We start from the raw sequence: 12,650 nt of genomic DNA, 5'->3' as shown, positions 1-12,650 counted from the left end.
CCCACACTTGTATTACACCATAGTTCCAGCAAAATAGTATATGCAGAACATAGCAGAAAAGTTGTTCGATAAATATTTGTTGAATTTCCAGGAGTTTCCAATTTTGTTGAGGCCAGTCTTTTAATAACTATGGCATTGAAAGAATTGATTTAATCACATTATACCCAAAACATGCTAAATTCAAATTAACAAGCCAATTTCCATTTCATTGTCTTGTCATTTACTTGAGCTTTTTGTCTTGATGTAAAGTTATGGCAGATCTTTCAATATGTGGATGAATATTTCTAGAACATTGGAACAGAAAATCCATTTAGAAAAATGTACCCAAGTGGAAAAAGGCATTTTCAGTTTTAGCACAAAAAGTTGTAAGTGTTGAACAATGTTCACATGACATATATTCAATCTTCAGCTTTCAAACGTTAAAGACAGTCTTACAATACTAAATTTAGCAGCTAAAAAAAAAAATAAAAAAACAAGCCAAACAAAACCTATCTGTCAAGCTCATATCCTTTTTGTATATGCTCAAAATCTAGTCCTCTTCTAACTTATTTTTTAAGAGTTCCTGCAATCTAAAAATTGCTTACCAGCAGTAAACGTTTCTCATCAATTGCATTCTCTCTTTTAGGCTCAAGTGCAAATTACTTCTACTCATCCAGTGGTGGGGGTTTGTAGTTAAGTCCTGCCTAGAGGTTTTTATGCAGTAGTTAGGGGAAGTGCTGCCCTGGTCCAGCTGTGGCCCCAGTGATTAGCTTTCAGCGCATTAGGCAAGGTGAAGATAAGACATTCAGGGTGCAAGTCTGGTTATGGGTAGAATCATTTTATAAAGAACTACTTTATTCATTTGTAGTCTCTGAGTTCAGATGTTCACAGCCATTTAATTAAGAGACATTTCATGAGAAAGCTATTGGACATATAGGAATTTGCTAGATGTTGGTATGGTTTGGGGATAGGAGGTGAGAAAAATGGAATTAATCACACTCAGTGCATTCATTTTTCCTTTTTAGGTTTATTAAAAACCAGTTTAAAAATAAATTCAAAACAGATTCAGTATTGTCTTCTTTTTTCTTCAAAAAAAGTCCTTTTGATTTTCTCTTGCTCAAGGCATGGATTAGACTGGATGAAGGAAAGTTTTCCACCAATTGACTGTCAGACTCTGGAAAAGTCATTTTACCTCTTGTCTTAAGTTTATTCATTTGTAAAATGAGAGTTTGACTAGATGATCACTAAGGTGATTGTTGCCTCTCAAATTCTATAACCCTACCTGTGCTTTTTATCCCTTCTACAAACACATCAATTTTATTATGAGAACAATCACATCATCAGGGGTTGGTCAGTACTTATTCAAAGTGTGCTTGTTGGGCAGCCGGGTGGCTCAGCGGTTTAGCACTGCCTTCGGTCCAGATTGTGATCCTGGAGACCCGGGATCAAGTCCCACATCGTGCTCCCTGCATGGAGCCTACTTCTCCCTCTGCCTATGTCTCTGCCTCTCTCGTGCCCGCGCTCTGTGTCTCTCATGAATATATAAATAAAATCTTAAAAAAAAAAAAAACAGCAAAGTGTGCTTGTTGCAGTGTTACTGAATACACTATGTTACACAGAAGCTGCAAAAGTGGATAGGGGTTTAGGAGAAGTTTAATTGTATTCTTCATGGAAAGCACATTTAAAGAAAATTATCTGGATATATAACAATTCAGTTATGTGATCTTCAATATGCAAACGAAGAACACTTTTCTGCTACTTTAAACAGCATAAATTTGCTCTATTGATAGGCTTTGACTGCTCATGTGTTAAGTGGTGTACTTCCTAAAACATGTTCCAAAGAACACTGTTGTTCCTCAAGATGTTTCTAAATATTTTCTTTGGGGTAGAAGAGAATTCTGTGGCCAAATAACCACTGGAAACTCTTTATACTATCTCAATATTCAAATATTTACAAGTGGATATTAGCTAAGGGTTCTGAGAAGTGCTACAGTTAAGAAAGCAAGCACCTGTAAGTCTATGGTAACTTTTTTCCATAGAGCACTTAGAGGTTTTAGTGATGTAGATTCACAAATGCTAATTTTAAGGAATATGTTTATTTTTCACTTCAAGGATTAAAATGTTAAACTACTTCTTAAGCTATTATTGTTTTTGCATTTTTTTCCTTTGACTTTTGTTATATGTCATCTATTTATGGCTCATTTTTTTTTGTGAACATATTTTTCTGGTTATTTTTCCTTTCCTATTTTTCTTTTCAGCTTTTTTTTTTCCTCTAAGCATCTCACCATGGTCAACATTTTCTTTCTCATTATTCCCATTAAATATTTCTGATAGTTCTTATATTTTAGAAAAGTGTGCTTTCTAGCATCCACATTTAATTTCTGCTTTGATATTTAGTGTTTAGTATGAAGCAATTAGAAGCTTAGGGTTAGCTCAAATAATATGGCACAGGAATTTGTCTTTGGCTTGTCATCTCATGTATACTCCGTGTATATATTTGTGCGGAAGGGTTACTATAAATATTTTTGCATATTTACACATCCACAATATTATACTTTCAAAAAACGATCTTTCAGTAAATATAAGACCAGTAAATATAAGACTATCTAAAGGAATAAAAAGATCCATGTCTTTTCTTAAATGACCTATGACATACAGTGAAGATCTGAGCTAACCTCTGTAGAAGTGGCATTCTATATCTAGAGGGAGATAATTGAGAGAAAGAACTATACATTTTTTTGATAACAATTATTCTAAGTTATTTGTATTAACTGTGTCTCAAGAGCCATGTTTCAGAACAATCATGTCTATATCATGAATAGTAGTAAAGGGACTTGCTTACAGGAACTCAGTAAAGCCTCAGTCTAAAGCTCCACCTGATTCAAAGGCCATGGCCAACCACAATCTTACCATGATTGAAGGGCTGGGGTTTCTGGTTTAGATAAGATCAGCTGTACATCCATGGTGGGGTTAATTAGTCTAGTTTTTTGGATACATATTGGGAAGCATTAGACTTTTCAGGTAAGAATTATAGTTAGGAATATAAAATTAATGGCAAAAACAATAAATAATTTCTGCTTACTCTTACTTTTTTTCTATAAAATATTTTTGTTTAAGCCTGACATGGATTTGGTGATAATTTTCTTCTACAAATTTTTGATATGTTATGAAGTGGCCAGAGAAAACTCAAGACTGGCAAACTTTTTCTTGGAAGAGGAGAGAAGGGGGAAGGTAGGGGAAGCACAAGTACATGCATGCTTATTGTGAATGGAAGAGCTTGAGGAGAGGATAAAGGAAAAGGGACTAAAATAAGAAGGGATGTATGCTTTGAATTCCATGTAGCCCAAACTCCAAATACTCGGAAGTAAATTTTGGTAAATCTAAACGATTTTTTTATCTGACAGTTCCCTTCAAAATCATATATTGACTACAGCTTGCCTCTCTGTGCTCGGATGCTTTTATTGACTTTTCTATTCAGTGCCTTGTGATGCAGTACCGAAGTGATTGGATCAGTATATTTTCCCTTTGGGATTATTGTTGGAATCTTGGAAATCTTACAGATGCATTTATTACATTTCCAAAATTTTAGTGCTTACTTAACCACCCAGGGGTTCGTTGCTTTATGCAGTGCAGTTTGGGGACCTAAAATAGATAGTTTGAAAGTTATATCATAGTTTCTGTTAATGGAGCTTATAACCCTAGAGAAAAACGTACTATTAAAACAGTTTGGGCAAGCTTTCATGAGTGCTGTAATGAGTTCTGTGGCTATGGTGGTGGTTGTTTTTCTTCTCTCTAAATCATACAATTCTTTATCTTTTCCTTGCTTTCTTTAAGTTAGGTTTGCTAATTCACACTGCTACCACACAAGAAAATTTTTTCTTAGAAAACAAAAAGCATTGTTTTTTTCAATGTATAATTTGTGAGTTGATTCATTTAATAACTTTGACATACAAGAAGTCATGTTTCTAGCTCCATTTAAAGTATACAATCATTATTTTTAGATGAACTTTGAAACAATGTGAGATTTCATTTTTTATGTTAATATGAAAATAAATTCTGCTTTCAGAGGTCACATAACTTTTACTTCTATCCTTATCTCTTTCTGTCCCCTTTCCTCATCTTAGTCTATTCCTGAGTCTGAGACATTCCTTATTCTATGCTTTTTCTATATTCTGAAGAATTCCTTAACAAATCCTTGAACATATAATGATTGCTATCTATTGTAAAGGATCATGTGTATAGGGGAATAAAATACAGTAAAAAAACAGTTAAAATATGAGATTTAATAATTTTGCCTGAATGAAATTCAAACAGACAAAATTATTGTATAATCATTTTTAATGTATTTTTCACTAAACTTTTTATTAAAAAATACTTTATCAAAGTATGATTGACATATAAAAAGTTATCCATATTTGTTATATGCAACTGGAGATAAGTATATATCCATGAAACTATCACCACAATCTATGTGATAAATGTTGCCTCTTGCCCTGCTTAGTATTGAGTATGTATATATGAGAGAAAATATTTTACATAAGATTTAACCTCTTAGCAAATTTTTGAGGTATAATTAATATACAATGTTAGTTTCAGGTATGCAAAATATTGACTTGAAAATTCTATACTAAGCGCTTACCACAATAAGTGAAGTCACCATCTGTCACCATACAATGTTATTACAATATTTTGACTATGTTCCTTATACCTTATTTTCATCTCTGTGACTTATTTTTCACAGAAAGTTTGTACCATTTAATTCCCTTTTTTTTTTTGCCTTTCCTCCACCACGCCCCTCCCTGGTGGCAAACACCTATTTGTTCTCTGTATTTAAGAGTCTGATTTTGTTTTGTTTTTTTAGATTCCACATGTAAGTGAAATTGTATGGTCATTCTTTTTTTTTTAAATTTTTTTTAAATTTTTATTTATTTATGATCGTCACAGAGAGAGAGAGAGAGAGAGAGAGAGAGAGGCAGAGACATAGGCAGAGGGAAAGCAGGCTCCATGCACCGGGAGCCTGACGTGGGATTCGATTCCGGGTCTCCAGGATCGTGCCCCAAAAGCGGGCGCCAAACCGCTGCGCCACCCAGGGATCCCTGGTCATTCTTTTTTTTTTTTTTTTTTTTTTTTTTATGATAGTCACAGAGAGAGAGAGAGAGAGAGAGAGAGAGGCAGAGACATAGGGAGAGGGAGAAGCAGGCTCCGTGCACCGGGAACCCGATGTGGGATTCGATCCTGGGTCTCCAGGATTGCACCCTGGGCCAAAGGCAGGCGCTAAACCGCTGCGCCACCCGGGGATCCCCCTTGGTCATTCTTTTATATGGCTGAGTTATCCATTGTGCATATATACCACATCTTCTTTATCTACTCATCTGTCAGTGAACACCTGGGTTGCTTTCATATTGTAGATATTGTAAATGATGCTGCAATAAACATAAGTATGCATATATCTTTTTTGAGTTAGTGTTTTCCCTGTTGTTGGGTAAATACATATTAGTGGAATTACTGGATCATATGGTATTTCTGTTTTTAATTTTTTGAGGAATCTCTAAACTGTTTTCAATAGTGACTGCACCTATTTACATTCCCACCAACAGTGCATGAGGGTTTCTTTTTCTTCACGTGGTCACCAACACTTCTTTCTTGTTCTTTTGATTTTAGCCATTCTAAAATAGTACAGGTGTTAGATGATATCTCATTGTGGTGTTGAATTACATTTCCCTGATGATTAGTGTTGTTGAGCATCTTTTCACATGTCTGCTGTCCATTTGCATGTATTCTTTGAAAAATGTCTATTCAGGTTCTCTGTCCATTTTAAAATCAGATTGCTTTTGACATTGAGTTATATAAATTCAATGTATATTTTGGATATTAGCCCCTTATCAGATGGATCACTTTGTGATTCATATCTTCTCCCATTCAGTAGATTGTCCTTTTGTTTTGTTGATGGTTTCCATTGCTGTGCAAAAGCTTTTTCCTTTGTTGTAGTCCCAATAGTTTAATTTTCCTTTAGTTTCCCTTGCCAGAGGAGGCATATCTAGAAAAATGTTCCTACAGCTAATGTCCAAGAGATTTTTGTATATGTTTCCTTCTAGAAAGTTTATGGCTTTAAGTCACACATTTAGGTCTTTCATCCATTTTGAGTTTGTTTTTGTGCATGGTGTAAGAAAGTAATCCAATTTCATTCTTTTGCATATAGCTCCTGCATGTAGCTCTTTCATTCTTTTGCATGTAGCTTTATTATTTTCTTCCAGCTACTAGCTTTGGGTTTTGTTTATTCTTCTTCTAGCTCCTTTAGATATAAGGTTAAGTTGTTTATTTGAGATTATTCTTGTTTCTTGAGGTAGGCCTGTATAGCTATAAAATTCCCTCCTAGAACTGTTCGTGCTCTGTTTCTGAGACTTTGGACCATTGTGTTTTTATTTCTTTCCATATATTTTTAATTTCCTCTGATTTCTTGGTTATCCCATTCACTGTTTAGTAGTATGCTATTTAGCCTCCATATATTTGTGTTTTTTCCAGTGTTTTCTTATAATTGATTTTTAGTTTCAAACTTTTGTGGAGAGAAAAGATGCTTGATATAATTTCAAATCTTCTTAAATTTATTGAGAATTGCTTGTAGTCTAACATGATCTATTCCAGAGATTCTTCCAAATGCACTTGAAAAGAATGTGTATTCTGTTGTGTGTGGGTGGAATGTTTTGTATATATCTATTAGGTCAATCTGGTGTAATGTGTTGTTGGAAGCTACTATTTCTTCGTTGATTTTCTGTCTGGATGATCTTTCAATTGATTGAGTGGGATGTTAAAAGTCCCATACTATTATTGTATTACTGTCAATTTCTCCTTTTATGTCTGTTAATACTTGATTTCTGTATTTGAGGTGCTTCTATATTGAGAACATAGATATTTACAATTGTTATATCCTCTTGTTGGACTGATTCCTTTAATCATTATGTAGTGCCCTCTTTGTTTCCTACTATAATTTTTTATTTAAATATGCTACTCTGGCTTTTTTTGTCTCTCTCTCTTCCATTTGCATGATGTATATTTTGCCATACATTTCACTTTGTATGTGTCTTGGTGCTGAAGTAAGTCTCTTGCAGGCAGCATATAGATGGATCTTGTTTCTTTACCCATTCACTCAACCTATGTCTTTTGATGGGAGCATTTAGTCAATTTAAAGTAATTACTGGGGGCACCTGGGTGGCTTAGTGGTTGAGCTTCTGCTTTTGCCTCAGGTCATGACCTTGTGGTCCTGGGATGGAGTTTTTCATGAATAAATAAATAAATAAAATCTTAAAGAAATAAAGTAGGGCAGCCTGGGTGGCTCAGTGGTTTGGTGCTGCCTTCTGCCTGGGGCGTGATCCTGAGGACCCGGGATCAAGTCCCATGTCTGGCTCCCTGCATGAAGCCTGCTTCTCCCTCTGCCTGTGTCTCTGCCTCTCTCTCTCTCCTCTCTGTGTTTCTCATGAACAAATAAAAATAAAATCTTAAAAAAAAAATAATTACTGATAGGTATGTACTTTTCACCAGTTTATTCATTTCTTTTTGATTGTTTTATAGTTCAAGTATGCACTAGATAATGTTGCGAAGTTCCCTTAACCTATTCTCATTTATGTTTCTCTTTTTTCTTTTTTCTTTGCAACTTAGTTGCTTTCCATTTCCCTGTCTTCCAGATCCCTGATCCATCCCTCTGCTGTTGATTCCCTCTGGTGTATTTTGTATTTCAGTTATTGAATTTTTCATCTGACTGGTTCTTTTTACATTTCTAAGTTTTTATATTTATGACCATGACTTTGAATTATCAGGCATATTATTTATCTCCATTTCATTTAGGTTTTTTACTGTGATTTTGGCTTGTTCTTTCATTTGGAACATATTCCTTTGTCTCCTCATTTTGTCTAACTCTCCATGTTTGTTTTCATGTATAAAGGAGGTCAGCTATATCTCCTGGTCTTGAAAGTAGAGGCCTTATGTAGAAGAGGTCCTGTAGTGTCCTATAGTACAATACTCTCTGGTGATGAGATCCAGGTCCTCCAAGGGCACATCTGTTGTGGGCCAAGTGTACCCTACTGTTATGGCTGAGCTCTATTTACCTTCAGCCCAGCCAGCTGCAGGGATTTGCTTTGCCTATTGTGGGTGTGCTGGGCAGGGTTTGTTCCCTATGCTGTTGAGAGGCCTGTATGAGGCCACTGGAGGCTCCTTAGGGGGGCGGGGGGAGCTGTATGGGCTAAAGGCCTGCAGTCAGGCTAGTTGTATGAAATTAGTCTCTTCGCTATAGTTGTGGGCTCACCAAATGGCAAAGCTTTCTCCCTGTCTGGCCAGCTAAATGGCTGGGTTGCTGAAACTGTGGACATACTGGTGAGTGGTATTGTCTTCCCCTTTCCCTGGGGCAAGAATCTGTAATGGTACTTGTCCCTTCTGAGGCTGCCTATGGTATGTGGCAGGGCCAGAGCTGCTTTGGAGAAGTACTTGATTAGGCAGGTGGGTCTGCAGGGGAGCCTTGGAGTGTTAGCACTAGCTTCCAGAAGCATCCAGCTATATCGGCTTGGAGAAGGAAAGAATATCTGCCAGTACTTTTATTCTTGGAGAAATCTTCATGTTTACTCCAGGCATTTTTTAACTGCTGCTTTTCTCCTGTTTCTCAGGCTGAGTTAATTATTATGATGACTTTTTAAGGGTAGGATCTCAGTTTCCTATCACATTCTGGCTCTGCTGGAGTTAAGGCCCGCTGATTTTCAAATGTTATGTTCAGATGTTATGGGAATTTGTCTTCCCAGTGCAGATCCCAGTGCTGGGGTTTTGCTTCTCCTTGCTTGTGGTGTCCCTCCCTTTTGTGGTTAATCTTACCAGGAGTTGTTTCCCAACCACATCACTGTCCATCTTACCATTATCAGTATAGCTTCCTGTCTACAATTAATTGTTGAAAGTCTGTTATGCCACTCTTCAGGTAGTTTTCAGAATCAGTTGCATATGTATAGCTACTATCTCAGTATTTCCATGGGATGAGGTGAGCTCAGGATCCTCCTACTCTGTCATCTTCCCTGAACTTCAATTTTTTACATATATAATACAGTATCAACTCTAGACACCATACTGTATGGTAGATCTCTAGAACTTCCTCATCTTGCATGAGTAAAATTTTTTATCCTTAAAGCAGCCCCATGAGATATGTTTCAGTATACTTAATCCTAGATTTACAAATGAGGAAATAGTTAATAAATCCTTCCGAGTCCATATCTTGAGTTCATGCGAGCTATTAAGTAACATGCATTAGTTGGGATAGGTTAGGTTCTGTTGCAGGAACAGACGAACCCTGAAATCTCACTGGCTTAAAACAGGAAAACTATTTCTCACTCTTTCCAACTTGGACTGTCCTCCTCCATCTTATGGCTACACTATCTACTATCTGGACCATATAGTCTGGAAGGACAACATGGCAAAGGAAGAGAAAGATGGTAGAGGTACATAGGTGCTTAACTTCTTGACGGGGAAGCAATGCACTTCATAGGCCTTTGATCAGGCAACTAGAACTACTTCTAAACTCCAAACTAGGCCAAAGGGAGGTTGGACCTATGGAAACTTCAATAAGCACTAAATGTTTTTGCCATGCAATGGAATAAGTTGAATTCAGGTTATTAAAATTTCAAAGCTCTTTTCATAATATACTATGGTTTCTTTTTTTGTTTTTACACTATGGTTTCTTAATGCAGTTATTTTTAGGATTTCTGTAACAGAAATGAGATAGAAGTGAGATAGAAATAAAAACTTCTATCTCATGAAAATAAGTATATGTATATTTATGTTTACTTATAAAAAATGGTAGTAATTATATATAGGGGATTATGTGCAGTTTTTGTTTTATTAACCTAACATTTTATAATGAATCATCTTTTAGGTCTTATTCTTCAAAATATTTGAATGACTATGTCACATTTCAACAATAGAGAAATATTTTGAGTTGGCTTGATATTTTGACTATTATAAATAACACCATTATTGTGTTTCATGTATGGTTCCTTAATTTCAGAATATTTACTTCAGATATTGTTGTTGAATGGGAATTGCTGAGTCCAAGGATATTAACAACTTTAAGGCTATTTGAAAATATTACTATTTGTTTTCCTAAGAATATTGTGTTAGTTTTTACTTTATTAGATATTCATGAAAGTATGTCATAATTTTTTTAGGGGGGAAATTTTGTATATATGTGTAAATTATTTGAAGGTAGTTCTCAATTCTCATTCTCATAACCGATTCACTCATTTTTAATCTTTCTGTGAAGAAGGTAACTTATTCCTTTCTTTATTATTAGATTTTAATAACTCCCAGCTTTATTTCAAAATTATATTGTTTCCTTGCTCATATAATTTCCATGTGTGCCTTAAACACTGTCATCTTGGACTTCTTATCTGCTACCTCAATTCCTTTATTTATGTTATTCATTCAGCAAATGCTTATTTTCTTCCTCACTTATTAGGCCCTTTTCTCCTCATCTCCTTTTGCTAATACAATTTCAGATGGCAGGATGATGTACTGAGATGGAGAAAGTTCAATAGTGAAAAGATGTAAGAGTTACCCTGCTGTAAAGATAGCCATTAGGCTTAATGTTAGGGTGCAAGTGCACTGAGAATCTCCCAAATGAATTCTATACAGACTAGAATTATATGATGGAGTAAAACACCCATGGCTGGACTAACAGTTTGTCTCTTCTATGTATCAGGTTAAATCAGACTTTGGAAAAAAATTAATAGTTCAATCAATTAGATCATGTTTATAAGACACTGTTGTTGGAAAAATCTTCTCAGGAATGTCAAATTCATAAAGATGGTTCCTATCTCAGGAAACTGACCTCTGCTTTGTTCCAGGAGCTATATTACCAGTCTCCTAACTTCTATTTTTCCATTTGTTTTATTTAATCAACATAAATGCAGCTTACCATACCTATTCTATTGATTTCTGTAGCAGATTTCAGTAGTACCCACAGACAGAAGCAAAGACAGTTCCCTCTTATGCTCTGATTGATGCGGTCTTTTACCACACATGACAAAGTGATAGATGTACTTAGTTAACTTTCTCCAAAATCATTAATGCCACACTCACTGGTTGGCTACTCAGGAATTGGTTAAGTACCTGTCATGCATTTGCTACCTGAAACACTGCAATACTGAATAAGAAGCCCATTAATTTTCTTTCAAGATCAACTCGAAAGGATAGGTATGAAATGCATAGTTAGAAAAGAAGGAGAATATATACCTTGCACTTCAGAGAGATATTGGATACTACAAAATTACAACCTAAGCCTTAGATTAAAAAAAGAGAAAGTAAATTGATTTTTCTCTGAATTTACACTTGGGAAAATTGTTTAAAATGCTAATAAGTTTTCTTGCAAGCCATAATTTAGATGTTGGGTTCTCAGGTGTATGTATGTAGCATCTAAATTTTAATCTTGAACCCACAAATACACTCAAGTACTAGATGGCAATTTTTTTTTTCAGAAAAATGTTCTAAAATGAGATAGGAATAGAAAATATAGAAAATGTACAGATTGGGGCACCTGGGTGGCTCATTTGGTAAAGCATCCTCCTTGAGCTCAGGTTGTCATCCCAGGGTCCTGGAATTGAGCCCCATGTCAGGCTCGCTGCTCAGTGGTTCTCCCCCTCTCTCTGCCTCTGCCCTTGCTCATGCTCTCTCAAATAAATAAATAAAAATCTTTAAAAAAGAAAGAAAATATACATATTGAGCTAATAGGGAATCATTTCATAGTTGCCAATAGAACCTAATGAATAAATAATTAATTCTCCAGAAAAATGGACAAAGTCTTACTGACCTAGAAGAAATCTATTACTAATACTTTAGTGAAGCAATTTAATAGTTCTCTTTTACACTTGATATCAATATTACTCACATAAACTCTTTAAGCTATAATTAGATTTTCCCTTATGGGATAAAAGCTATGGTTTATCTTTTTCTTTGAATGCAAGATAAATTCTCTTTTATAGCTAATGAGGCAGTAACTAAAGTATAAGAACCAGTTAGTCAATTGAATATCATGCATCTCAAAAACCTTCAAAAGGCTGACTTACTTTTTCTCCCTTCTCCTGATTTCTCTGTTCAGATGAAGAGAAAATAGAGTGTTTTCTGTGGAGTTGGGGGGAGAGGGGAGGCAGATAGCTTTCACACGGTAACTATTCCTAGAACAGCAGATAGGAAAGAGAAATAGTTTAACAATGCCTTACATCTGTATTATTATACCAACAGAGAAATGTGGCCAACCAGGGGCTAAGCAAACAAAAATGTTAACAATAAACACTTTTAAATAGCAAGGCTCTTCCTCTATAAAGTGTTAATATTTATTCAAGGAGTCAAAAATGGAAAAGATCTAAAGGAATGAACTAGACTGTGTATAGCTTTCTGTAGGAAGAATAGGCAAGAAAAGGAAACATTATCCTAGTTCTGCCATCAAGTAATTAGCAATCTCATGGTGAAAAGTGACAAGATATACACACTAGAAAAATCAGTTATTAGAAGATATTCATCTATTCATTTAACATGTATTTTTTACTGATTATATTCCAAATAATGGTTTAGCATCTGGGGAAAGACAATACTGAACAAGACAAAAAATAAAGACAGAAACAATGGCAGAGAGGGGTAGAGTTAGGTTG

General features: G+C 35.3%; 2 long non-coding RNA genes across 11 annotated transcripts in view; one reads left to right on the top strand and one right to left on the bottom strand.

The window, feature by feature from the left end:
* LOC144280993 (uncharacterized) overlaps positions 1-12,650 on the top strand; it is a 276,878-nt gene that overhangs the window by 229,799 nt on the left and 34,429 nt on the right. The gene's annotated exons all lie outside the window — the stretch shown is intronic.
* Positions 1-12,650, bottom strand: part of LOC144280994 (uncharacterized) — a 37,289-nt gene that overhangs the window by 8,329 nt on the left and 16,310 nt on the right. Inside the window, exon 3 of the long non-coding RNA XR_013349456.1 lies at positions 12,069-12,176. This is a non-coding gene — a long non-coding RNA (uncharacterized LOC144280994). The remainder of the gene's footprint in view (positions 1-12,068; positions 12,177-12,650) is intronic.

Source organism: Canis aureus, chromosome 12 (assembly GCF_053574225.1).
Source record: "Canis aureus isolate CA01 chromosome 12, VMU_Caureus_v.1.0, whole genome shotgun sequence".
Lineage (NCBI taxonomy): Eukaryota > Metazoa > Chordata > Mammalia > Carnivora > Canidae > Canis > Canis aureus.
This window is presented reverse-complemented; position numbering and strand designations above follow the sequence as displayed.